Source organism: Rhinoderma darwinii, chromosome 10, assembly GCF_050947455.1.
Source record: "Rhinoderma darwinii isolate aRhiDar2 chromosome 10, aRhiDar2.hap1, whole genome shotgun sequence".
In the NCBI taxonomy this organism is placed as follows: domain Eukaryota; kingdom Metazoa; phylum Chordata; class Amphibia; order Anura; family Rhinodermatidae; genus Rhinoderma; species Rhinoderma darwinii.
The window spans coordinates 53232399-53257120 of NC_134696.1; positions in this window are offsets into that span (position 1 = coordinate 53232399).

Sequence of the window (24722 nt, forward strand, 5' to 3'; positions counted from 1 at the left end):
TCTTGGTAGACGCTTCAGCGGAATCTATTAGATTTGCTGCCAGGAATGGGGCTCTCTCAAATGCTGCTAGAAGAGCATTATGGCTCAAAATGTGGTCAGGAGATACGAAGTCCAAGAACAAATTATGTTCTATCCCGTTTACAGGGTCTCTGATGTTCGGTCCTCTCCTGGATAACATGCTGGAGAATGCAGCAGATAGGAAAAAGGGGTTTCCTGAAGAGAAACCAAAAAAACCCCCTCAGTTTGGGAGGTTTCGCCAACAGAGGGAAAGGGAAGTCAGGTTGCTGGAGTTACCCCAAAGGAAGAAGGGGTCGAGGATATCTCCTTAACCCCAATAATTCATTTCAGCCCTCAAAGCAATGACGCCAAGAGCGTGGGGGGAAGACTCCTACAATTTTATCCCAAATGGTCGGGAATAACCCAGAACCCCTGGGTTCTAAAGATCATAGAAGAAGGGTACAAAATAGAATTTTCCTCCATTCCTCCAGAGAAATTTCTAATAACCCAGTACCAAGCAAAAGACCTTCATCAGATCCTTATCCGGGACGTCCAGAAACTACTCAAATTGAGAGCCATTACTCCAATTCCCCACATTGAAAAATTCAAAGGCCACTATTCAAAAATCTTCTTAGTCAAAAAACCAAACGGTTCCTACAGGACAATAATCAACCTGAAGGTCCTAAACAAGTGGGTGAAATATCGAAAATTCAAGATGGAGTCTATCAGATCGACTATTCCTCTAATAAGGGAAGAGGCATCAATGTGTACGATCGATTTAAAGGATGCGTATTATCACGTTCCTATCCACCCCGCTTACCAGAGATTCCTCAGATTCGCGATTCAGAACGGTCCTTCCATTCTCCACTTCCAGTTTGTCTGCCTCCCTTTCGGCATTTCCTCAGCCCCCAGAATTTTTACAAAAATTATGGCAGAGATCATGGCATTCGTAAGAAGTCAGGGCATAGTAATTATCCCATATCTAGACGACTTCTTGTTGACGGCAGATACTCCGTCTATCTTAGACAGTCATCGGTCACAGGTTCCTTCCCTACTACAGGAATTGGGATGGATAATCAACTTTCAGAAGTCAAGTCTTCCTCCCCAAAAACAGAAGGTCGTCTTAGGAGTACTACTAGACTCCTCCCTTCAACATTCCTTCCTCCCAAGAGAGAAACAAAAACTCCTACTGGCAGAAGTAAGGACATTTTGGGGAAAAGACGCCTGTTCCATAAGGGAATGTATGCGGATGTTGGGAATGATGACGTCTTGCATCCAATCTATTCCATGGAGTCCATTTCACTCCAGACCCTTACAGAATCTGATCTTCTCCCAGTGGGATTGAAAACAGAACTCCCTGAATTCAAGGATTCAAATTTCCAAGACCGTGAAATCATCCCTCCTGTGGTGGCTCTGCACAAACAACATAGACAAGCCTGGAGAATGGTCCCTAAACAGGGAAGTCTTTCTGTCCTTAACCCGAAGATGGGGTTATCCACAAATAGACCTTTTTGCCACGAGGAAAAACTCCCAAGTAGAGACATTCTTCTCCCTAAATCTGAGACAACCCATTGGGAGTAGATGCATTGTCCCAACCCTGGGACATGGATCTGGCCTATGCCTTTCCTCCGTTTCCTCTAATACCAATGGTATTAAGAAAAATACAGGAAGATTTGACAAAGCTCATCAATATTCTTCCCTATTGGCCAAAAAGAAGTTGGTTTCCAATCGTAAAATACCTAGCATTGGAAGACCCTATCATGCTCCCAGTCAAGAAGAATCTTCTCTCCCAGGGTCCCTTATTCTTTCAGGGAATAGAAACTCTGAAGTTGACAGCCTGGATCCTGAAAGGCAGATCTTGAGAAACCACGGTCTGTCAGATGAGGTAATTTCAACTATCTTATCAAGTCATAAAGAAGTTACCTCAAAAATCTCTCAAATTTGGAAGAAATTCTGTTCCTGGTATGGAGACCCAGGACCAGACCCCTTTTCTCCCAACATCGCGAAAATCCTAGATTTTTTTACAATCGGGATTCAACAAAGGGCTTAGCCCTAGTAGCTTAAAAGTGCAGATTTCAGCCTTAGGTAATTTTTTTTTGGCACTCCCCTGGCTGAACATCGGTGGATTAGAAGATTCACTCAAGTGGTCTCTAAACTGAAACCCTCCCTAAAGAAATCCGTTCCTACCTGGGATTTGAATGTAGTGTTAACGACTCTTTGTGATCCCCCCTTTGAGCCGCTCGACACGATTAGTATGCATTTTTTAACTCTAAAAGCTGCATTCTTAGTCGCTATTACTTCAGCAAGAAGGATTGGAGAAATCCAATCTCTGTCGGTCATAGAACCCTACCTAAAATTACAAGAGAATAAGATCATTCTAAAGCTGGATCCTTCCTTTATTCCAAAGGTATCTACTGCTTTCCATTGAGAGCAAGAAATAATTCTATCTTTTTATCCAGATCCAAAAAACCAACAAGAAGAAAAATTCCATTGCCTGGATGTCAGGCGAACAATTCTTCAGTATCTGGATAGAACCTCCTCCTGGAGATGAGATATAAATCTATTTGTCCTGTTTGGGGGAAAGAATAGAGGAAAGAAAGCCTCAAAAGGCTCTCTAGCGAGATGGGTAAAAACGACCATACAAGAAGCCTACAAGTCCCAAGGACTATGTGCCCCACAAAGCATCAGAGCCCATTCAACGAGGGCAGTTTCGGCATCCAAAGCAGAAAGAAGAGAAGCCTCTATGGACCAAATCTGCAGAGCTGCCACTTGGTCAAGCCATCATACGCTTTGCAAACATTATAGGCTCGATGTTCTGTCCGATACGGATTTAAGTTTTGGACGGAAAGTCCTCCAATCCGTAGTCCCGCCCTGAGCATTATAATTTGGTATTGCTCCTGTGGTGCTGTCATGAGGGATGTACTGGAAAATAGGAATTAGACCTACCGGTAATTGTATTTCCAGGAATCCATCATGACAGCACCCTTACATTCCCTCCCTTATTGAAATTCTGATTTGTGCAATTAACATGTCAGTTATTATCCCTAGAAATAAAATAGGGTTGCATCCATCCTGGTGTAGTAATTGAAAAACACTGGCAAGTGGGTGGTGGGAGGGGCCTTTTAACCTCTGTCTTCCTGTCCCTACAGAGGTCAATAGGGCAACCTCCTGTGGTGCTGTCATGATGGATTCCTGGAAATTACAATTCCTATTTAGAAAAGTGTGTTTTTTATTTTGTAAAAGTAGTAAAACATATAAAAACGATATATATTTGGTATTGCCATAATCGTATCGAACCGCAGAATAAAGTAAACATGTTGTTTATACTGCACAGAGAACGCCACTAAAAAATTATAAAAAAAACAGTGAAAGAATTTCTGTTTTTTGGGTATCCTCACCTCACAAAAAATGGAATAAAAACTGATCAAATTATCGCATGTACCCCAAAATGATACTAATAAAAACTACAGCTCATCCCATGAAAATCAAGCACTCACACAGCTCGTCAACGGAAAAATAAAAAGTTATTACTCTTGGAACGCAATAATGCAAAACGACGGCCCAGACTCATTTATATGTCCAGCAGTTCTTCACCTAAAACCCCACGTCATCATTTGCAGCCCCCACTGGTAGACCCTGTAAATGCAGCGGAAACTGTGACATTTTGGGGTCTGTGCTACATATGGGGCTAGTGAAGAAGTTAAAGATTAGGCAATTCTGGAGTGCGGATATTTCGTACAATACCACGGACACACTTTAGAAGTGCGACTCCTGCACCCAATAATCCGGCCTGTGCATAAAGGCTTGGTTCAAAGCGTATGTCACTATCCATGGATAATTTTATTATTCATTCTCCCCATTATTACATCATCCTAATATGACCTGTTGCACTCCGCCCAGCTTACATATACCCTGATGTACTCCACATAGCTTACATATACCCTGATGTACTCCACGCAGCTTACATATACCCTGATGTACTCCGCCCAGCTTACATATACCCTGATGTACTCCGCACAGCTTGCATATACCCTGATGTACTCCGCCCAGCTTACATATGCCCCCACATTATAAACTGAAACACCAGTAAAACACTAAACGAAACCACTACCAAGAAAATCTGCGCTCCAAAAGCCAAATGGCGCTCCTTCTGGGCCTGGCAGTGTGCCCAAACAGCAGTTTGATCACATATGGGGTATTACTGTACTCTGGAGAACCGCTTAACAATTTATGGGGCGTATGTCTCCAGTAGTACAAGCTGGGCCAAACACATTGGGCACCGGAATAGCATATCTGTGGAAAATGGCAATTTTCAATCTGCAACATCCACTGTGCATTAATTTCTGCAAAACCTTTGGGGGTCAAAATGCTCACTGCACTTCTAGATGAATTCCTTGAGGGGTGTAGTTTCCTAAATGGGGGTCACTTCTCGGGAGTTTTCACTGTACTGGTACCTCAGCGCAATGCAACATGGCGTCAAAAACAAATTTTGTAGAATCTCCACTCCAAAAACGAAATTGCGCTTTTTCCCTTTAGACCCTTGCCGTATGTCCAAATAGCCATTTACAACCACATATGGGGTATTTCCCTACTCAGGAGAAATTGTGTAACACATTTTGGGGTGTCTTTTCTCCTGTATTCCTTGTGGAAATGAAAAATTATGAGCTAAATCTACAGGTTACTGTAAAAAAAAAAATTCCCATTTTCACGGACCAATTCTAATAAAATCTAGAAAACACCTGAGGGCTCAAAATGCTCACTACACCTCTAATTTAATTCTTTCAGGGATATAGTCTCCAAATTGGGATCACACCTGGGGAATTTCTACTGTACTAGTACCTCAGGGGCTCTGCAAATGCGACATGGCCCCCATAAACCCATTCAGCAAAATCTGAGTTGCAAAATCCAAATGGTGCTCCGTCCCTTCTGAGCACTGCCGTGGGTCCAAACAGCAGGTTTTTTTTTACCACATATGGGATATTACCATAATCAGGAGAAATTGCTTTACAAATGTTGAGGTTTCATCTTCACAGACTAATTCCAATAAATTCAGCAAAAAACCTGTGGGGTCAAAATGCTGACTATACCACTAGAAAAATTCCTTGAAGGGTATAGTTCCCAAAATGAGGTCACTTTTGGGGGTTTCCACTGTTTAGGTTCCTCCAGGGCGTTGCAAACGTGACACGGCACCAAAAACCATTCCAGTAAAATCAGAGCTCCAAAATCCAAATGGCGCTCCTTCCCTTCTGAGCCCTGCCGTGGGTCCAAACAGCAGTTTATTACCACATATGGGGTATTTCTGTAATCAGGAGAAATTGCTTCACAAATGTTGGGGTGCTTTTTCTCCTTTATTTCTTGCAAAAATTAGAAATTTTTAAGTTTTTCCAGAAAAAAAGTAGATTTTAATTTTCACAGAGTAACTCCAATAAATATAGAAAAATACCTGTGGGGTCAAAATGCTAACTATACCCCTAGATAAATTCCCTGAGCGGTGTAGTTTAAAAAATGTGGTCTCTTTTGGGGGTTTCCACTGTTTTGGCACCACAAGACCTCTTCAAACCTGACATGGTGCCTAAAATATAATCTGAAAAAAGGAGGCCCCAAAATCCTCTAGGTGCTCCTTTGCTTCTGAGGCCTGTGTTTCAGTCCATTAGCACACTAGGGCCACATGTGGGATATTTCTAAAAACTGCAGAACCTGGGAAATAAATATTGAGTTGCGTTTCTCAGGTAAAACCTTCTGTGGTACAGAAAAAATTTATTACATGAGTTTTGTAAAAAAAAAAATTACATTTGAAAATTTCAGCTCTACTTTCCTTCAATTCCTTTAAAACGCCTAAAGGGTTAAAACACTTTCTGAATGCGGTTTTGGATACTTTGAGTGGTGCCGTTTTCAAAATGGGGTGTTTTATGGGGGTTTCTAATATATAGGGCCCTCAAAACCACTTCAGAACTGAACTTGTCCCTGAAAAATAGCTTTTTGAAATTTTCTTAAAAATGTGAGAAATTGCTACTAAAGTTCTAAGCCTTGTAACGTCCTAGAAAAATAAAAGGATGTTCAAAAAACGATGCAAACATAAAGTAGACATAGGGGAAATGTTAATTAGTAACTATTTTGTGTGGTATTACTATCTGTTACAAGCAGATACATTTAAAATTGGAAAAATCATAATTTCTTCAAATTTTCTCTAAATTTTCGTGTTTTTCACAAATAAGCAATGAATTTATCGACCAAATTTTTTCACTATCATAAAGTACAATATGTCACGAGAAAACAATCTCAGAATCAATTGGATAGGTAAAAGCATTCCAGAGTTATTACTACATAAAGTGACACGTCAGATTTGAAAAAATGGGTCTGGTCCTCAAGGCCAAAATGAGCTGGGTACTCAAGGGGTTAATATCAATAGGGAAGAAAACAGACTCCTGACCACTTCCTCTCGTAAACCCACACCAGGAAATACCCTTCTAGCTGCAAGTAGTCACCATCTTACCTCCCAAATTAGGGGAATCCCAATAAGTGAATTTCTTCGAATTCAACAGAACTGTTCCATATTTGAAGACTTTAAATGTGAGGCTCAAGATCTAACATCACGTTTCATGAACAGGGGGTACCCTAAAAACTTGATTAAAAAAAAAGATATAATTGGGCCATGAGGTGTAATAGGAGGGAAACCCTCGATAGAGTGAAAAAGGATAAGAGGGATAATAGAGTGCGATTTATTTCAAGGTATGGATCCCACTGGAATTTGCTATGCAACTTAATAACAAATTGGCCACATTTAACATTGGACAAAAGAATTGGCTCAATAGTTGGGAACACTCCAAGCATGGTCCCATGGAAGGCTCCTACCTTGAAAGATCTTCTAGTGCGTTCTGACATCAAAAGAAAGACCCAAGAAAATGAATTATGGCTAAAAAAAAAATGCCCAAATGGGATATACATGTATGGCTCTTGCTATTGTTGCAAATATGCCCTGAAGTCGAACTTTTTTTGATAGTGAACATAAGAGGATTTAAGGTCCATAACTTAATCATCTGTCCAACTATGGTGGTATATTCGATCATATGCCCATGTGGAAAACAATACATTGGGAAAACCAAACGAGAGTTACATATACGCATAAGTGAACATCTCTCATACATTGTAAAGGGGGAAATAAAAAATCCATTGGCAATACATCTCAAAATACATCATAAACAATCGCTTACTTGTTTAACCCCTATCCGCACCAGGACGTAACTGTACGTCGTTGCGGGAAGTTACTTCCCGCACGAGGACGTACAGTTACTGAGTTAATCCCGGTGCACACTGTCGGCGACAGTGTGCACCGGGAATCGGGAGGTCAGCTGTCGCCGACAGCTGACACTCCCCTCTTGCCGGCCAGCGGTCCTTTGCCGCTGATTTCGGCGCATTAACCCCTTAAATTCGGCGATCGGGTGCAATCGCCGAATTTTAGGGGTTTCTAACATATCGGCAGACCCCCGTCCGAAATCGCGGGGTCTGCCGATAGTTAGTATGGCAAACGGAAGCCAAACAATGGCTTCCGGGTCTGCCATGGATGGAAGCCCATCAGGACCAACCTTCGGCTGGTCCTGATAGGCTTCCTGTCAGAGTGACAGAAAGTCACTGTGTCGTTCCCGATGCACACTGTCGGCGACAGTGTGCATCGGGAACTTGGAGATCAGCTGTCCCCGACAGCTGACACTCTCCAGTGTTGCCGATCAGCGGCTCATCGCCGCTGATTTCGGCAATTAACCCGTTACATGCGGGGCTCGATTGCGATCTCCGCATGTAGCGGGTTTGTAGCGCATCAGCAGCCCCCATGCAATCGTGGGGGCTTGTGATGGCACCCGGGGGCCAGACAACGGCCCCCAGGTCTGCCATGTATGTCAGCCTATGAGGATCAGCCTCTGCTGATCCTCGTAGACCAACTGTCAGAGTGACTGTGACGTCACACTGACAGTTGGAATACATTACACTACCTAGGTAGTGTAATGTATTCTAGCAGCGATCAGTGCTGCAGGTCAAAAAAAGAAAGTGTAAAAAGTAAAAGAAAAGTTAATAAACAAAAATATAAAGTGTAAAAAGTAAAAAAAAAGTTTATAAAAATGTTTTATAAAAGTGTAAAAATAAAAGGTTTTGTTTTCCTATAATAAGTCATTTATTATAGGGAAAAAATGAAAACGTTAAAAAAAAGTACACATATTTGGTATCGCCGCATTCGTAACGACCCAATCTATGAAACTATAATGTTAATTTTTCCGCACGGTGAACGCCGCAAACAAAATAAACGGAAAACTGTCAGCGTCGCTATTTTTTGCTCACCACCCCTCCCAAGATAGAGAATAAAAAGTGATCAAAAAGTCACATTTACCCCAAAATGGTACCAATAAAAACTACAACCCGTCCCGCAAAAAACAAGACCTCCCACAGCTTTTTTGACGAAAAAATAAAAACGTTACGGCTCAAAATAGCGTGTCCCAGAAAATAAATTATTTTATAGAAACGTAATTTTATTGTGCAAACGCTGCAAAACTTAAAAAAATCTATACACATATGGTATCGCCATAATCGTACCGACCGGCAGAATAAATTAAAACGTAATTTATTGCGCACGGTGAACGCTGTAAGAAATAAAGAATTTAAAGCGCCAAAATCGCTGTTTTTTGGTCACCTTAGCTCTACAAAAGATCCTGAGGGGCCAAAATGCTCACTATACAGCTAGAAAAATTCCTTGAGGGGTGTAGATTCCAAAATGGGGTCACTTTTGGGGGTTTCCACTGTTTTGGTCCCTCCGGGGCGTTGCAAACCCGACATGGCACTGAAAACCAATCCAGCAAAATCTGCGCTCCAAAATCCAAAAGGCGCTCCCTCCCTTCTGAGCCCTGCTGTGGGTCCAAACATCAGTTTACGACCACATATGGGGTATTGCCGTAATCGGGAGAAATTGCTTTACAAATTTTGGGGTGCTTTTTCTCCTTTATTCCTTGTAAAAATGAAAAAATTCTATGTTTCCACAGAAAAATAGGTGATTTTCATCTTCACAGACTAATTCCACTAAATTCTGCAAAAAAACTGTGGGGTCAATATGCTAACTATACCCATAGAAAAATGCCTTGAGGGGTGTAGTTTCCAAAATGGGGTCACTTTGGGGGGGTTTCGACTGTTTAGGTACTACAAGACCTCCTCAAACCTGACATGGTGCCTAAAATATATTCCTAAAAAAAGGAGGCCCCAAAATCCTCTAGGTGCTCCTTTTGCTTCTGAGGCCGGTATTTCAGTCCATTACCGCACTAGGGCCACATGTTGGATATTTCTAAAATCTGCAGAATCTGGGCAATAAATATTGAGTTGCGTTTCTCTGGTAATACCTTCTGTGTTACAGATTTTTTTTTATTACAAATGAATTTCGGCAAAAAAAATGAAATTCGTAAATTTCACCTCTACTTTGCCTTAATTCCTGTGAAACGCCTAAAGGGTTAAAATATTTTCTGAATGTGGTTTTGAATACCTTGAGGGGTACAGTTTTCAAAATGGGGTGATTTATGGGGACTTTCTAATATATAAGGCCCTCAAAGCCACTTCAGAACTGAACTGGTCCCTGAAAAAATAGCCTTTTGAAATTTTATTGAAAATATGAGAAATTGCTGCTAAAGTTCTAAGCCTTGTAACGTCCTAGAAAAATAAAAGTATGTGAAAAGAAATGATGCAAACACAAAGTAGACATATGGGGGATGTTAACTAGTAACTATTTTATGTGGTATTACTATCTGTTTCACAAGCAAATACATTTAAATTTAGAAAAATGCAAATTTTTGCAAATTTTTGCTAAAATTTGAAGTTTTTCACAAATAAATATTGAATTTATCGACCAAATTTTTTCACTAACATAAAGTATAATATGTCACGAGAAAACAATCTTAGAATCGCTTGGATAGGTAAAAGCGTTCCGGAGTTATTACCACATAAATTGACACATGTCAGATTTGAAAAAATCATCTGTGTCCACAAGGCCAAAACAGGCTGTGTCCTAAAGGGGTTAAAATTTATGGGGATTTAACAACTTTTGGGAGATAGAAGGGGTGGTGATCGCAATCGTATCCTCTTAGACGGAAACCATGTGGATTTACACATTGGGCACCCTAAATCCTAGGGGACTCAATAATGAAATAAAATGTAACCTGTTTCTATGATATACTTACCATTTTCTTTTGGCGGGGGATGTGTGGATTCTCGCTGGGCTGGCTGTATACCAGGGTACAGCGATCTCGACTCATCCATTGCCAAGTTACACATTATCTTGACAGGTGGGGAGCTCCCTTTCTCCGATTACCAGACCTTGGTCTGTTTTGGTGGAACCTAGGGGCATACTTGAATAATTCTCCTTTTGCTCAATTCGAATGATATCATGAAAAAAATTTGTACGACTGATGACTAATCTGACTCTGAATGGTGGGGACCTGGTCCTTTTAAACTTAAAATGGACTTACTCCCTGCCATCCTGAGGCAGACATCAAGCCGTCTAATCTCTCACTAAATGGAACATTGTAAGATACTTACTCTCATCTTAATAAAAATGAATGGGTATCCCATTATTATGGATTCATGTGTCTGCCCTGTTTGGTGGGGACCCGGTCCTATTGCCTTATATGGCTTAGGACGGGTTCCCTGCCACCCCGGGGTGAACCATGGATTATTTTATTTATTACCTTGTTTTTTTGGATTTATTAAATTTACCTATTTAAATAATTACTTTGGGGAATTGCCAATATTATTTGTATAGTTTTTTACTTTTATAATTTTTATTTTATTTGTCATTTTATTTTCTTTCCTTTTTAATTTTGGTTCGGTTATTCTTATAATTTTTTGGAGAGGACATCACTGATCATTCACAATTATGACAGGGATGGAAAATGATACTTTGTGACTTATTGTTGGTATATAATATGATTTTATTATATATATATATATATATATATATATATATATATATAATGTATCTCCTTATATACTTGTCTGATTTAATATTCATGATAACTTAAAAAAATAGGGAAAGATATACATTACATTATCTTCAATACTAACTCATAATAGAATCAATACTTTTGTATTATTAAAAAATTTGGGACTGGTCCCCTTTAAGCTTGGCACTATAAAGATGCCAGACACTATTGCATCTATGGAATGGCTCTGAGGAAATCCCGGTCAGGGATGAAACGCGTCAGCTGATCTAATCAAGGTGCGCTCGGCAGGTAGTGACGTCAACCATGCCTTGTAATCTCCGGCGGTGTTGAAGCACCATATGGAAAAACAGCACAGAACAAATTTGTACTTCTCTGGCAAATTGTGCTTCCCTTTGGACTAGGTCTCTCTCTCTCCATTTGTCTTCTCGGCTGCCTCCGAGTATTTGGAAGTTGAAACCCTGCAATACAGATGAGTTTCGAGACTGGCTGGATACATAAGAGTGTCTGTGTGGCAATCATGGATTTCCACTAGGAGATTTAAGGAGGGGAAAAATAAATCTGACCAGACCTGTCTATAATATATACCATCATTCACCCTCGCTCCTGAGAAAAGGACGCTAATTAAAGAGAAGAATCTCAAGTGTTTTCCAACCCCATTTGCGTAAAATCTACGAACAGATGAGTATGAAATGGATACAAAGTTAACATTTCAGTCTATATTTTGTTTACCATCATATCAGATGAATCGTTCTTGCCAGCTCCTGATTGAAATATATAAATATGTAAAAAACGCAAGTGTGAACCGAGACCAGCGTTTTTTTGAAAATGAAGTAAAAAGCTTTTTGCTAAATTTCTTATAAGATTTCTCTTATACTATTTGTAGTCAACTCCTTTCAAATTATATTTCATGATACATGTAATTTACGGTTTATGAAGAGAGATATATGAATGGAAGCATTGTCATAAGTATAATGTGTTTTTACATCTTTGCCAGGAGATATTTTAATTAAATAATTGTATACATCCTGTTTGGAAAAAGTAGTTCTATCCAAACGCTCCCTTTTTCTGTAGATTTATATTTAAAGGGAAAAACTCTTTATGGAATTTAATAATTGTATATATCCAGTTTGGAGAAAGTAGTTCTATCCAAACGTTGCCTTTTTCTATAAATTTATATTTAAAGAAGAATATTTTTATAGAATTTAATAAAAATTTCTACAAAATGTATACTATCCCAAAGAGTGCTTGTTTTGTTTCTGGAACTTTTTCTTGTTTTGTATATCTGTTTTCTGACACGGCACCGTGCTATATATTCATTGCATATTTTGGGATCTCTACTAGGTATGGTTTAAAACCATTTCCCTTTCTTAGTTTATATCTGTTCTCAGGGTGGCCTGAAGCCTGGCCAGTATTTTCCCCACTGCAGAAGTTGTGTGTAGTGACACGGGAATCGTTTTTATCCCAAGTATTAAACTCGTGTCTGTACAATGATAAGATATCAGCAGTTCTCCAGATGTTATTCCAAAGTTAGTTTGTTTGATAAATAAGTGTTGTGGAAATGTTAAATACTGAGGTTAAGTTTTATGTAAAGTTCTGGATCAGCGTGCCTTAGCAATGGACTATTGGAGGCATGTGTCAGTGTAAATGATAACTTCTCAGTGCAAGTAGATTCCCATTTGAAAATATTTTTGTTGTGAAAGGAAAATTTTAGAGAAGAGAATTCTGTGCAGTATATAAAAAGAAAAATCCGTTTGCATGTATCACTTTTAATTACTGTCCAATGTGAATGTTTAATGTAAATGTCATTGTTAATGTTTTTCTTCAACTGAATTATGTGATTAAAATCAATTAATGATTATGCGATGAAAAGATTGTTCTCCACAGGAAGAGTCCAACTGGGAGCGGAAGGCGTAAAGATTCTAATAGAATGTGGACGGATAAAGGAAGGTTAACCGGTAGCATCCAAGGCACTCTTGATGGCACTTGCATTGATGGTGTGTGACCTCACATATGCTCCCCAAGACTGCAAGGATCGATTTGGTTAGATCTAATTGGTATGTCCCAGGTTTTACAGCTGTTGCTGCTAAATTCTGTTAGAGCTGTTTGATTTGCCTACAGAACAGTCCTTGCAGACCGGTGCCAACCTTATCATACCCACCTCCAAAAAAGAGAAGGGATCTTGAGAGGCCTTTCCCATGCAATACAAAAGAGTATGAAGTAAGAGTAAGAAAAAATTGGTTTGAGACACTTGTCAGATAAACATATGGAATCCGTGTATATTTTTGTGAGTAGGAGCTGTTACAGGTAATCAGCACAAAACAAGGTACAAATCCTGCTGAAAATTGTTACACCAAATGCAAATAAAATGTACCCAGTAACTACACATTTTCTAGGTGCCCTGTCCATTGGGACAGAAGTTTTTCTTACATAAAGGTGTCTTTTTGATATTAGTTTAAGGGCCTGACATTATTATTTTATGTACTTAGAACAATTTTTATATTATGAAAATATTATCACCGGATTAGCATTTATTTTAACAATTGACAAGGGTTGGGTCCCCAGCAAGTGCCAGTAAACATGAACTAAAAGACTTTAACATGATATACTCCATCACTAAGATGTGGCAGGCGCAGCCTGAACCAATACAACGCGTTTGTCATGTACGGCCATGTCACAATTCTAAGCAGCCGTACAGACAAGCAACTTGCCGGGAAAGAGTACAGATGAGAAGAACCAAACCAAGTCCTGATGCCATCAGCAAAGGTCAAAGTAAAGCAAAGACCAAAAACCTGAGTGAACCAGTTAGCAGCATGCAAGTGTTTTAATAAGTGACCAGAAGGAGGGTAATAATAAATCCCCCACTGGACACCACCGTACAGTCTGACTCCACAATTGTGTGGGTTACACTAAGGGTGACAGTCAGTGAAGAGCAGAAGACAGATGAGGATGAGGATGACGATGTACAGGACTTGTCAATGCACTGGTGGGACCCTATACCCAAACCTGAGATTGGTGATGGCATTATTTTATTAGTTGTGGCCCTATTGATATATTGTTTGACGTTTATAATCATAATATATTATTTCTGTAATTTAATATGAGAAAAAGGGGTGTTTGTGAAGGATGGTTTATTTGCTTATATTCTCTGTATTAAATTAGATTATGAATTATCAAGCAGGATGCCGAATTACTAAAATATGTATTCTCAATTATTTTAATGACCTTTCCTCTACATAGTTCTGCTTGAGTCTCAAAGAAATGTGTCATCTTTGTGTTGAACGTGTGTTCTTCGTAGATCCATGGGTCGCGGGTTGGCCGAATGCCCAGACATAAAATGCAACTGTTTGCACTCTTTTCGAATAGGTGCAGCTAAAGAGGCCGACTCACTGGTTTTGGTTGAGAGAGAGAGATCAGGCATTTAGGTCGTTGGAAGTCTGACTGTGAGGCCTGACTTACTTTGTTAGTGGTTTTATTTTAAATTTTCCTCGTTTTTATGTTTTGGTAGGTGTTTCCAGGCCCCAAGTATGGATTGTTGGGCATTCTTATGTCCATTGGGCCTCCGAGCGCGCTTCTCGGTGCCCCCTTGGTGCTGCTTTGGGCCTAAAAAATTGCAATGTGCATTCGAGAGGCATTAGGGGATTACGGCGGGTAAAATTGTTGCCCAAAATAGTCTCCATCAGCCAGCATGTGACAGGTCCGGTGGTCATTATAGTTCATGCTGGGGGCAATGACTTGGGACAAATAAAGTTGGCTGAACTATTATCATTAATAAAAACTGACCTGGATTGTTTTGCGTGCCCTCTTCACTCGGTGTATTTTAGTTTGGTCTGAGGTGGTAGCGCGTACCTTTTGGAGGAATGCAAGGGCTGTTGCTGGAATTGAAAGGGCATGCCGCCTTTTGGATATACGGATCTCTCGTTTTGTACGCTCCCTGGGAGTCGCCGCGATTCGGCAAACCGGGCTAGAAGGGGATAATGCGCGTCTGCTGGGTCCAGACTGTGTTCACCTGAATGAGATCGGTTTGGACATTTTCTTGTTGGATCTGATGGATGGAGCTGAGAGGGGTTTGGCGTTGTTGGGTGGGAGTGGTCGGTGATTAGAGGAGGTTTCTCGTTTCCCCCCCTTGGCGGAGCTATGGCCTTGAAGGCGGGATAGGACACCCTACATGCCCGCTGCTTGGCAGCAGCTGGGGCATATCAGGAAAAAAGAGGAAGAAATAATGCTAATTAAGCCTTCAGGCCAATCGTTTAATCTGTTCTATATGATTTTATAAAGCTGCGGCCATTCCCCAAATTTGGCATAAGTGTCCTAGTCTTTATTTATTTAATTTATTTAACAGCGCGTATGGGAGTTTAAAGAAGTAAAAGGTGGGAACTTTCCATGCAGCCCTATTCAGCTACCGCATGAAAAAGCAAGTTTTTGCAAATCCTGGTTGTATAAATGACGGTATTGTTTTACGTTATAACACATTACCCAACCTCCATTTCTAAATATAAACAATATATTGTTAGAATAATTTAGCTTGTGGACATGTCCGTACTAACAAATCGTTATTGACAGATGTGATTTTCTTTACCAGCTGCACACAACCCCTAACACGTACTTTAAGACAAAGATTAAAACTTGTCCTTTGTGCAGTAACTTTACGGAGTCTTTTGTCTTGTCAGCTCAGATATTTGTGCCTCAGGCTTCTGGGATAGGTTGTAGTTTGCAGACAGAAACTACTGTCAGCCTTTTTAGCTTTCATGATGCTAGTTTGTGTCAGGGTATGTTCACACGCTTAGCAAAAAACTTCTGAAAATACAGAGCTGTTTTCAAGGGAATACAGCTCATAATTTTCAGCCGTTTTGCATTTTTCGCAGTGCTTTTTACAGCCTTTTTTGGAGCTGTTTTTCTATAGAGATGATGAAAAACGGCTCCAAAAATGGCTCAAGAAGTGACATGCACTTCTTTTTTGTGGGTGTTCTGTCGGAACAGACCGCAATTTTTCCCATTGAAATCAATGGGTAGATGTTTTGAGGCGTTCTGCTAACGATTTTTCGGACGTTTTTCGTTATCGTAACAATTGTTAAAAATGTATTCTTTGGTTGCCTATTTAACAATGTTACATGTCAGCTAACAATCAAATGATCAATTTTTACATACCAAAATGTAAGGCCGACTAATTATTTTTATGTTCATATAAACGACAACTTGCACATACAAAGAGCATTTTATTGTTATTTGTTAATTTGCTTCACCCAGAGACATAGCCAGCAAGGGGGCAGTGGGGGCATGGGGCCCCGGGCCCACTGATATGGTGGGGCCCAGGGGTGGACTGGGCCACGGTGGTATGTCCCGGTCAACTGTATCTGCATCCTCAGGACACAGATAAAGTAGAATCCAATGCTGGAGAAGGGAGCCATCCGCACCCTGCTTCAGCATTCACTGTGTATGCCGGCCGTGAGCGGCTTAGCACAGACGGGTGCAATGCAGTGACGTCATCGTGCCTGTCTGCTCCGAGCCACTCATAGCACAGAGCAGAGAAGCAGAAGGATCTCATCCACCCATCGTGGGGATAGGTGAGTAATTTATTTTTAATTAGGCACTATGGGGGCATTATACTGTGTGGGGGCAGCTATGGGGCAATATACAGTGTGGGGGGCTGCTAAGGGGGCATTATACTGGTATAGGAGAAGCTATGGCGGCATTATACTGTTGGAAATTATACTGTGCGGGCACTAAAGGGGAATTAGCGTGTGTGTGTGTGGCACTATTGGGGCATTATACTTGGTGGGGAGGTACTATATGAGCATTAAACTGTGTAGGACAGCTAAAGTGTTTTTACTGTATTGGGAGGCACTATACTGTGAACGGAATTTACGTAAACACCGTAGCTCGCTATGCTGCACTGTTTCTGTAACAACTATTCATTTCTATGGAAGTTTTCAGAAACAGTGACGCAGCAAACTACGCTGATTACGTCTGACCCTGCCGGATGCACCTCTCTAGTTGTAAACATGCGTTGGGGAGCCCTCTGGGTTGAGGGCTGCCCACGCAAATGTGTTTCACCCCCCTGTTTTAAATCCCTAGCTATCCCTCTGGGCCTTCACCTATTTATATTAAGCAATTATTGTGCACTCTCTCCTGTTAATGGTCTAAACCATTATCTGCTCGTGTAAATGGGACTTAACTGTCTATTTGTCACACACACAGTTTTGTTGCAGTTTTTGTGGCAGTTGTTGGCTTAATTTTAAGAGCCAAAGTCAAAAGGAAGTAAAGGTAAAAGGGAAAGACTAATGCATGTAATTTCTTAAGTGGCCACTTTTGTGCTTGGCTCAAAAACTGTAGTAAAAAACTACCATAAAAGCGTCGCTGTTCCTGGCCGTTTAACTAGCGAAAGGGGTTTTTCCATGAGGGACATTTATGACATATCCACACAAAAAGCTAGAACGGGGTTTAGGGGGCCCTGCTCTAGAGATAGGTGCGGGTCCCAGAGGTGGGACCCGCATCTATTTGACATTTATGACATAACCTGTAAAAAATATATTTAAAAAAAATAAAAATTGGTATAGCTGCATTTGTAAAATCCTAAACTATTACAATATACCATTATTTAACGTGCAAAGTGAAGGGCATAACATTTTTTATAAACACCATTGTTTTTTGGTCACCCTTTGCGCTAAAAAAAGCAAATAAATAAAAAGTGATCAAAAAATCGTATGTACCAAAAAGTGTTGCCACTAAAAATTACAGCTCATCCCACAAAGAATAAGCCCTCACACTGCTCAATCGATGAAAAAATATAAAAGTTATGGCTCTGAGAATGTGGTGAAACAGAACAAAAAAGGTTAACAAATAAAAAGTTGTAAAATTCTGACATATTTTTTTCATATTTTCTGTTGTCTAAGACCTGGGTGTGTTTTATAGTCAGGTGCGTATTAGGGTATGTTCACACGGCAACGCCAATTACATCTGAAATTACGGAGCTGTTTTCAGGCGAAAACAGCTCCTGAATTTCAGACGTTTTGACAAGTGCACAGAACACCGTAAGACCCGTTGAATTCAATGGGCAGATGTTTGGAGCAGTTTTTTCGGCCGTAATTCGAGGAGTAAAACTGCTGAATTACGTCCATAAATAGGGAGTGTGAACGTACCCTTATAGTCCAAAAAATACGGTATACAGTAACTCTATAGTTGCAGTCACTAGGTTGTTATCGCAGGTATTTTGGCTGCAGGATTGTGTAATGTTCATTTAACATGCTTTGGCTAGATGCACATGAACGCAAAGGAATTTTACTGTCCGCAAATACAAATCCGACGGCAATTGCGGAAGCTCCCATAGACTTCTATTGAAATTGTGGCCAAGCATAGGACATGTTCTATATTTTGCAGATCATTTCTACATCCAGACACACATCCATAATTATACGGAAAGGTGTCCGTGGCCAAGAAAAACTAATATGTCCCCAATTTCATCCCTAATTACGGATTCTGTAATTACGGATCTAAATTACGGTCATATACATGGGGCCTTACACATATTCTGTTAGTACACTGCATACATGGATTTATGTATATTGAGGGGTTTCCTAGACTGTGCTTTATGGACCTGCATGTAAATAAACACAGCACATCATATATATATATATATATATTGTGAGACAGTGACCGGTAATGTCATTGAGGGAAGGTACATTTCCCCTAGAATCCTGTCATATGTATCCTAGGCTCCAGGGAATGAGTAGTTCTTGCAATAGAAAGCTCTAGCTTTCCAATCTCGGCTTAAGGAAAAGCTGGAAAAAAGGGCCTGGAGTTGGATTGGAGAAGAGCAGGGCGGGTTCCCCAATCCCTAGTCCATCTCTGTTTGTAGGACAAGGCGGCTGCTCAATTAGCTGCACCTGTAGCCTGTGTATAAAAAGGTGCAGACACAGTGTGTGTGAGACTCACCCCTGACTCAGACTGGAGACTACTAAGGCTGGAGTAGCCTGTATTCTATGTGAGTAAAGACCTGTTACTTTGTGTCCAGTGCCTGGTAGGAAGGCACTCGGTATAGTTAGATAATATCTTGCTTAGTTAGTGCTCAGACGAGCAGGATTTATTTTGTATTTTACCTTGTTGTCAAAGAAACAGCCTCTTGTACAAGAATAAAAACACAGGCAAAGCCCTGTTATGACTTTTAATGCACGGTGTCCCTGTCTCTGGCTACAAAGAAACCGCTGTACCAACCTCTCCTGATGCTAAACCCTCACATATGGTGGCCGATGTGGGCACGGTCTTAAAGAGACATACACCTATTTAAAAGGACTTTTGCTGCTCCAAGTGGAAAATCGTTGCTAGGGGCAACAACACAATTTTTTCTCCCCGAGAGTGCTTGGAAGTGTATGTCTTGGGTGAAGGCGGCAACAGGGCTAAAAGAGACTGTTAAAATGGATGAAATACTTAAACAGCTGATTCAGGCTAATATCAACCAGGGGAAGATAAGCACAGCTCTGCAAGAAGCCAGCGCGACTCAGCGAATGGTGCATGAGGAAGCCATGCGTGCACAGGCTGAAACCAATATTCTGCTGGGTGAAGCCCACAGACTGGCCTTAAAAGAACAGCAGCAAATTAATCGCTATTTGCAAGACCAAATTCAGGCCTCAGTGGAGAGGTCAGCGGGGCCTCATGGTTTGCGCCAAACCACTCGTGCAGCGGTACAGACATCTCTGCAGAAGATGACATCCACCGACGACGTTGAGGCCTATCTCATGGTGTTTGAGCGAGTGGCAGAACGAGAGAAGTTACCTTCAGATCAGTGGGCAGCAGTGGTGGCACCTTTCCTAACCGGAGAGCCGCAAAAGGCGTACTTTGATCTCAATGAGCAGGATGGCAATGATTACTCCAAGCTGAAGGGTGAGATCCTTGCCCGTCTGGGTGTTAATATGAATGTGCGTGCTCGACTGGTGCACAACTGGACTTTCGTGGAACACCTACCTGCGCGATCACAAATGTATGATCTTGTCCATCTTGCAAGGAAATGGCTACAGCCAGAGGAATCAACCCCTGCGCAGATCGTGGAGAGAGTGGTGCTTGACAAATACATCCGCTCCTTACCACCGAAGGTTCAGCGTTGGGTCGGTCAAGGAGATCCTACAGATGCGGAACAGCTGGTGAACCTGATTGAAAGGTACAGAGCTACTCAGGATCTACTCCAAGAAGTACCGCCTGGATGTTCTAACCCCAGGAACAGCAAATCGTGCGGAGCACCCGGTAAGACTGTTCCATTTACTAGAGGGGTGAGAAATGTCTTTAAGGGAGGTGGCTCAGAATGGGAGCAGACGGAGGGAAGAAATCCCAGAGAGACACTGAAGGCCAGACCAGGGTCTCAAGTTGGGGGACCGGGGCCGCATACAGTGCTGGCGGTGTTATGGACCTGAGCATATTGCTGCCAATTGTCCCCTGACTACTGAGCCAATGGAGTGTGATGCAGCAAGGCGAATATCCTTGTTTGCAAGTCCTGTTTGTTCTGCTGAGACTGTTTACTAGACTGAGCAACAAATGTGTGTCGTAAAAGTGGAAGGCTGTACTGTGAGTGCCTTGCTGGATTCTGGGAGTCTGGTTACCCTGGTGCATGCCAGCCTGATAGACCCTGGAATATTCAGCGGACATAGTATAGGGGTCCTGTGCATACATGGGGACACTAAAGAATACCCCACCGCTTTGGTCACTCTAGAGACTTCCTGTGGAACAGCGTGCCATGAAGTGGGTGTGGTCAAGTCCCTGATGCACAGTGTGATCCTGGGGAGAGACTTCCCAGTGTTCTGGGACTTGTGGAGGAAGAAAGATGTAACCTCCACTGTAAATGTTAATGATGGTATTAATGTGTGCGCTGTGATTAGCCCAGAACCCTTTAACGAAGATGCTGAGGTGCCAGCAGTAGGGGTGACCACTGAGCCTGATAAATTTCCTCTGGCTGTTTTTGCTGGTGAAACAGATGAGCAGGAGGAAATTTCTGAGATACCAGAGTTAAATGTATCACGTAACAATTTTGGGACCGCTCAACTTAGCGATCCCACATTGGTAAAAACCAGGGAAAATACTAAGGTATTAAATGGAGTGCCTCAACATCCAGGGGCTGATAAGGTGTTTCCACACATGGCGGTTAGCCAGGATTTGCTGTATCGGATAGATAACGTACGTGGGGAGGTTGTTGAACAGCTGGTGATACCCCAACCGTATCGTAGAACGGTGTTGGACCTGGCTCATAAACACGTGCTGGGTGGACATCTAGGTTGCGAAAAGACCAGAGAGCGTATCTTACAACGATTCTTCTGGCCGGGGGTATATACGGAAGTTCAGAGGTATTGCTCTGCCCGGAGTGTCAGATAACGGCTCCTATGCCACATTTTAGGAGTCCGCTGGTGCCTTTTGCCTATTATTGGGATCCCTTTTGAAAGAATTGCCATGGATCTGGTCGGCCCTTTAGTCAAATCCTCTAGAGGACATCAATATATCCTAGTGGTGTTGGACTATGCCACACGCTACCCTGAGGCAGTCCCTTTGCGAAATTCCTCTTCAAAAGCCATTGCAAGAGAGTTGTTTTACATGTTTTCCCGTACTGGTTTACCTAAGGAAATCCTTATCGATCAGGGAACTCCCTTTATGTCCAAAATCACCAAGGAATTATGTAAACTGATGAAAATTAAACACCTGCGTACCTCTATATATCACCCTCAAACTGATGGTCTTGTCAAAAAGATTCAATAAGACATTAAAAGGCATGTTGAGGAGGGTGGTTAGTAAGGATGGGAAGGATTGGAACTGTCTTCTGCCCTATTTGATGTTCGCTGTACGTGAAGTTCCTCAATCATCCACAGGGTTTTCTCCTTTCGAACTTGTATGCGGCAGACGACCCCGTGGTCTCCTGGACATAGCCAAGGAAACCTGGGAGCAAGAGTCCACACCTTATAGGAGTGTAATTGAGCATGTCACATTGATGCAAGACCGAATCGCTGCGGTCATGCCGATAGTTAAGGAACACTTGGAGCAAGCTCAGGATGCTCAGAGCAGGGTGTATAACCGAACTGCTATAATTAGAAATTTTAACTCTTGTGATCGAGTGTTGGTCTTAGTGCCAACCGTAGAAAGCAAATTTCTTGCTAGATGGCAAGGGCCGTATGAGATGATTGAAAAGGTGGGGGATGTAAATTATAAAGTTTACCAACCAGGTAAAAGGAAGACAGTGCAGTTATACCATGTAAACTTAATTAAGACATGGAAAGAAAGAGACCCTCGTGGCAGTAAGGACCCCCTATAGTCCTAACCCAGATGTGTATGTGTCAGAATCCCTCGCAAAGCCACAAACAGGAGACAAAAGTTTGTGCAGAGAAACAGACGTGTTTTCGGAACTGCCAGGACAGACCAGTATAATAAAACATGACATTGTGACCGAGCCTCAGGTTCGGGTCCACTTGAAACCCTACAGAGTCCCTGAAGCTCGTAGACAAGCCATATCTGAGGAGGTCAAGAAAATGCTAGACCTTGGGATTATTGAAGAGTCAAAAAGTGAATTGTCAAGTCCCATTGTATTGATTCCGAAACCAGATGGGTCATTGCGTTTCTGTAACGACTTCCGCAAGTTAAATGAGATGTCAAAGTTTGACGCATACCCAATGCCAAGAGTTGACGAGTTAATAGACTGGGCCATTCAAGGTATTTTTCAACACTTGATTTAACCAAAGGCTATTGGCAAGTACCCCTCACGGAGGGCGCCAAAGAGAAAACTGCGTTCACCCCGGATGGGCTGTTTCAATATATTTGTTTACCATTTGGGCTACATGGGGCTCCAGCGACCTATCAAAGGTTAATGGACATAGTCCTCAAACCCCATCGTCGGTATGCTTCGACATATCTGGACGACCTTATAATCTTTAGTGATGACTGGGAAAGCCACTTACCAAAAGTACAAGCAGTACTAAACTCCCTCAGAGCCGCGGGGTTAACAGCAAACCCAAAAATGTTCCTTAGGCTTGGAGGAAGCACGGTATCTGGGGTACATAATTGGGAGAGGGGTGATAAAGCCACAGGTCAACAAAGTTGAGGCTATCCAAAACTGGCCCCAGCCCTTAACCAAAAAGCACGTCAGAGCTTTTCTAGGAATTGTAGGTTACCGCAGGTTCATTCCAAACTTTGCCAGCACAGCAGCGCCCCTGACAGATCTTACCAAGGGAAGGAAGTCTGTCATGGTCAAGTGGGACACGAAGGCTGAAAGCGCCTTTCAAGAGTTGAAACTGGCCCTGTGTAACCAACCAGTCTTAGTCACTCCTGACTTCAAAAAGGAGTTTGTTGTCCAAACTGATGCTTCTAATGTGGGGCTCGGAGCAGTTCTGTCACAAGAGGTGGGTGGTGAGGAACATCCTGTGACCTATTTGAGCAGAAAACTTACCCCGGCTGAGAAAAACTATAGCATAGTTGAACGGGAGTGCTTGGCAATTAAGTGGGCACTTGAGTCCCTGAGATATTATTTATTGGGTCGTCGGTTTAGGTTGGTTACAGACCACTCTCCTCTTACGTGGATGTGTCAAGCTAAAGAGAGAAATGCAAGAGTTACACAGTGGTTTCTTACTTTGCAGAACTTCAAATATACTGTCGAACACAGAGCAGGAAACCTGCAGGGCAATGCTGACGCTTTGTCTAGGACACACTGCCTTGTAGCTAAATGTGTCCGATCCCACGGGCTCGAACAGAGGAAGAGGGTATGTGAGACAGTGACAGGTAAAGTCATCGAGGGAAGGTACATTTCCCCTAGAATCCTGTCATATGTATCCTATTCTCCAGGGAATGAGTAGTTCTTGCAATAGAAAGCTCTAGCTTTCCAATCTCGGCTTAAGGAAAAGCCGGAAAAAAGGACCTGGAGTTGGATTGGAGAAGAGCAGGGCGGCTTCCCCAATCCCTAGTCCATCTCTGTTGTTAGGACAAGGCTGCTTCTCAATTAGCTGCACCTGTAGACTGTGTATAAAAAGGTGCAGACACAGTGTGTGTGTCTCACCCCTGACTCAGACTGGAGACTACAAAGGCTGGAGTAGCCTGCATTCTATGTGAGCATTCACTGTATTTAAACGATATATATTGTGCTCCCACAAAATATGAAAATTTGTAAATTCACTGAAGTGATATATGAGTAAAATGTCTAACTTTTATTTCATAACTCTCTAAAAACAGAGGTACAATCACCACTGTGAAGAGCCCAACCGTGTGTATTAAAAACGTATTAAACAAATACTCCAAGTCCTGATTCATTTGTGAACCCTCTGACTGGGTATATATTATAAAGATACCAATATGGAATCAGCGTTTAAACTTTGGTGTAACAGTGGTTTAGACCCTAAAACACACCGGAGCCTGCGATAACCGCACCTAAATCTCCTGATGCTAAGGTACACAACGATGCCACTCTCCCCTACGCTAAAATCCCTTACTTAACCCGACCCTACGCGTTTCTTTACTTATCATCATCAGGGGTCTGTAGCTTGGTCACTCTGGCCAGGATGCCAGCGATATTTCTTCAGCAGCAGATATTCTACTGCACAACACGGAAGCATGCACGCATAGATGTCTGCGGCATGCTTCACTACGGGACTCTGAGTTACTATAACTAGATACTCCTCCCCCTGGCCTCGGCGGCTGTAGACGTATCTACTCGCTGCACAAAAGCTCCTTCTAATGACTCGTGACCCTTTCCTCTTTACGTTGTCTAGGGACTAAAAGACTCTGCCTGTCTGCATCCCTCGCTCCCTC